The following is a 5,000-nucleotide window of genomic DNA, read 5'->3' as shown; positions in this document are numbered from 1 at the left end:
AAGAAGTTGTCTCTGGTGGCTTTTCTTTGAGTCACGGAGGCCTGGTTAAGTCAATCGACAATTTCTCAGTTTGATTGCCTTCTTTTCCTCTTTTTTTTTTTTGGAAATGAGCTTTAACTGTGTTGCTTTAACACACATTTGAAAGACGAGTTGCACATTCTTTGACTCTGCTGACCATGCTCCCCCAACTCCTCCCACTGCCAAAATGACAATAGCCAGAAACAAGTGACCTCTCAACATAGTCGAATGTATCAGAGAATCAAATTCAGGGAGGCCCATTTCCGAACATAGTATCCCGTGTTTACCTTTTAAATTAGAATTGCTCGTTGCAGTTGGAAACTGGAGAATATCTGTTTCTTCAAGGCAGAAGTAGAATCTTCCCATCAGTCATATAACTTATGGTTTTAAAAATAGTACTTATAATGAAGGAGGGCAGGATGATATATTCCTTTTAAAGTTTGTTTCCTTCAGAAGCTGGAAATGATAGTCACGTACTAACTCGTAGGTAGTATGGTGGGGAATAATTGCAAGTACAGTTAACATTACCCTTATGGTATTCCCACTAAACGTCGACCATCATCACTAAATTAAACAGCTCTGAAAATTTAACTAAGCCTGATAGGTCAAAAGTGAAGTCCAGAAAGTGCTGGCACCCAGTACGGTATATCGTCAGTCTTATTTTTGTAAGGACTCTATCATGGTTTTTGAACAATGCCTAATAGTCATCTGTGTATTTAATCACTGTGACATATATGTTAGGTCAGTCGGGACTTTAGACAGTATAGCGTAATGGTGAAGAACACAGCCTTTTTTGAATGAATACACTGAGTTAAAATTCTTACTCCACCATTTACTATCTGTTCCACTTCGGATAACGTACTAAATTTGCCAAGCTTCACTTTTCTCCTCGGCAAAATGAACATCCGTTTCACAGGGCTGTTGAAAAGATACGAGATGTCACTGTGCCAAGTCCATAGTAAATGTCCGAAACTGGTAGTTGTTCTCATTACCATAACCAAGGCATAGTATATTCACCTTTTTACATACAAATTTCTGATAATGTACAACTCACGTTTTGCCTAATTCTCTTTCCTTAGCAAGAATAAGAATACTTTGAATTGTGAATGTCATGAGTTTTTAAAACAGCGTAAATCAAGTTGATGATATATGTTTATAGTAGAGAGATTCTTAAATATCTACTATGCATCTTGGTGTAATATATATTTTCAAACACGAAGTTTATAATTTCATTAGACTCTTAAATAATTTTTTTAAGCTCAGCATTATGAGACATTGTAGTGGAAAGAGTGTTACCTACTTGGGTTTTTTTTAATGTTTATTTATTTTGAGAGACAGAGAGAGAGAGAGAGGAAGCGAGTGTGCAAGCCAGGGAGGGGCAGAGAGGAGAGAGAGAATCACGAGCAGGCTCTGAGCGGCCAGGGCAGAGCCCGACACAGGGCTTGATCTCACGAACCGTGAGATCATGACCTGAGGTGAAATCAAGAATCCAGACTCAACTGACTGAGCCACCCAGGCGCCCCTACCTACTCATTTTTCTTTTCACTAGTTTGTTAATTTTTATCTGGCTTTTTTTTCCTAAAAATAATTAGCCTTTCATTCACTGAGACCATATATCTATAGACAATTATAACCTTAAAATTATAGATTCCCAACTGAAAAATTTTTTATTAGATTTGCAATTCCATAAACCTAACACCTGTCACTGACATTTAACAACTCTTTCATATGCTGTAGATTAGAGAGAGGAGCTTAGAAGATTTTCCATCAAACTGCACTTAACTGAAGCATTTGAAAAGGGTATTTAATTGTACCTACTATTATCTTTTACCTCCACAGTGTTGTTCACTGTCACATAAACAATTTAATTTACACTGTTATTCTGAAGATATTAAGCATATTTTTTAGTTTGTTTTTGGAGAAAATAAAGAATTAGGCCAGTTTTGTGATAAATAAAACAAAACCACAATTTACTTGCTGACAAAGCCCATTTTAGTTTATTTCTATTCTTTCTGACCATCCTCACTCTTTGCCTCCCACACCTCCTTCAAATTTCTTTTAAGTCCCAAAGAATCCCAGGAAGAGTAAATAAAATATAAAGTAGCAGGAATGTGTTGAATCCACTTCCCAGAATTGGTATGGAGGACATACATATTGGGTCAGTTGGGATTTTAGACCATCTAGAAATAAGTCATCCAATATATTTAAGAATAATTCTACTTAATTGTGTGAATTCCATCCTTTAGGAGGTCCTTATTTGATCATCCAACCCTATTTATGAGAAAAGGAATTTTGTTTTCTAATAATAAAGGAAATGGTACAGATATGGATCCTCCAACTTCATAAGCCACACAGAGAATAGGTCATTGAAACTACAACGGTTGGAAAGTAGCACAAAGTGGTAATGTAAATGTCACTGTTAGGAAGAGGTTAGATAATCTTTCAATTTCAATGGTTGGGAAAGATAGTTTTATCATTTTAGCCATTAACTCAAGTATCACGTAAAATTAAAACTTATCTGCTGTAGTAAAGTGTTGATTTATTAATAATCTGGGCTTAATTTTTTAATTAAGGCTTTACTTTGTGAGAGCAGGTTAAGGTTCACAGCAAAACTGAGAGAAAGTGACAGAGTTTCCATATATCCTGGCTTAATTTTAGGTCATTTATTTTTTTCAAATTTTTTAATGTTTTTATTTATTTTTGAGAGACAGAGAGAGAGAGAGAGAGAGAGAGAGAGAGAGAGAGAGCATGAGCAGGGGAGTGTCAGAGAGACAGAGGGAGACACAGAATGTGAAACAGGCTCCAGGCTCTGAGATGTCAGTACGTACATAACCTGATGAGGGGCTCGAATTGGTGAATCATGAGATCATGACCTTAGCCAAAGTCGGCCACTCAACCACTGAGCCACCCAGGCACCCCAAATTTAGGTCATTTAACTAGCATACACAAAAGTCTTAGTTTGTACAGTAGACATAGGTTGGTTTATAGTTGGTAGAAATGATTTTCTAAGACTCATGATAACTGCTGAATTAATAATGTGTCTTTATTACTTACTCTTTACAGAATTGAGTAAATGAAATGCATTTACATTGAACTGAGTGAATATTTGGTTACCTAATATGACTTGTATTTAGATGAAGTCTTAAACCTTTCTCACGGCATTATTTGGAATAATTTGGCTAAGCATCAGGTGACATGATGATATATTAAGGCATTTTAATATAACTTGAATGTAGGTGTCATTATGGTATTTTTGTGTTATATTTTTATAATTTTTTAATTGCAAATTTTCACTAAAAATGGGTTGAAATTGAAGAAAGGGTGAAGGTAAAAGGGATGATCTAAACCATGTATGTATGCATTTTTTTAATCACATCAATGACCTTTATTTTTATGACATTTATTAAAGATCCTTGTTTCAAATTAAGTTGCACAGCTTTCAGTAGCAAAGTTGACTGGTATTCAAACCTTTCTGCTGTACGTAATTGTTTAGAGTTAACAATGATTTAAAAGCAATTAAAATGATGTTTACAGTACTGCTTGTCTGTTAATTTCTAGGTGGTAGCAAAATCACTTTTATCTCACTAAGAGAACCAAGTGACTCAGCCCCCTATGTTTTCTTGAATTCCTCATTGGCGATCTGTTGGGAGAAACTTTTCTACCCCTAGGCTCAGGTCCTCAAGCTGGCATTTTTGGCCTCACCTGTAAGCTTGACAGAAATGTAAATAGAATCTTACTGGATCTACTGAATCAGACTCTCCTGGAGTAGGGCCCAAGAAAGTTTTAACAGGCGTCTCCAGGTAATTTTTATGCATTGAAGAACCACTGCCCTAGGATAAGGAGATATAAAATATAAGACAGACACGAAGTTGGCCAAGGGTATCTAGATGGGGCTGGACCAGTGAAGAGTATGTAGTTACCTTCTACTATGTTCAGTCAGTGTGAACAGCCATTTGCTCCCTGTTGTATAGTGTTCTTACAGAGTTCTCTAGCACCATGATGGTGGTTTAAAAAGAGACATGAAGTGTGTTATGTGCATATGGGTGACATCAGGAATGGGAACAAGTAGAAGCGGGAAGAGACAAAAAAATTTCTTATAAATGTGTTGGGGGAAAATCTAGTATGAGCTGGTCATTTAATTCTTGGATAATTTCTAAATGTTACAGTTTAATAGCATTAACTTGAAAATGTGGTATAATGATCAATTAAAAACTGTACTGTGAAATCATATTAATATGGCGAGACAAAAATAAGATTTTATGCTGCTTGTTTTTGAGAGTATTTGATAAAATAGCAAGCATTTTGATTAATATATATACCGTTTTTTCAATATGTCCAAATGATATGGAATATTTAGTTTCTTTGTGCAGAAACTAATAACAGTCATTGTGTCACAAGGAAACACTTATTCTGTTCATGTATTACACAAGTCAAAGCAGACAATAAGAATATAGGGAGCAAAAATAGAAACCACACCACCTTTTTAAGCACTCCCATAGCAGGCTTAGCAAATTGTAAATCACTGCTACTTAATCCAAAACTATTCTTTTCGGAAGTATTCATAATCTGAAATCAAGATTTCCTTGTGCTCTTACACTTGATACAGCCTCGTATCACTCACTACTTTTTGTGTTTCAGTTCTTTGCATTTAACATCTAAAACAGTTTTCTTAGAACTAAAGATCACATTTGTGGTCTTTTGTGGACACCTTTAAAAGAACTATTGAATTTGTCCTGTTTCTGATTTAAGGTACAAAGTGCCTGAGCACTACTTTCCAGATGCAGTGTAAACTAAATTCCTAGTTGTCAGATTCCATGTCTCTAAAATGTGGTGGACAGAGACGGAATCAGAGAATCTGCTTATATAAACAATATGTTTAGGTTTTGGTTTTTAACCGAAAGCATAACGTTGCCGAGAAGTAAATTTCATAGAACTTCGGTAGACACAAACACGCATGGAGACGGCAAATAGAGGAAAGGTTA

The sequence above is a fragment of the Neofelis nebulosa genome, chromosome 2, assembly GCF_028018385.1.
Source record: "Neofelis nebulosa isolate mNeoNeb1 chromosome 2, mNeoNeb1.pri, whole genome shotgun sequence".
Lineage (NCBI taxonomy): Eukaryota > Metazoa > Chordata > Mammalia > Carnivora > Felidae > Neofelis > Neofelis nebulosa.
Note: the sequence above shows the minus strand (reverse complement) of the source record.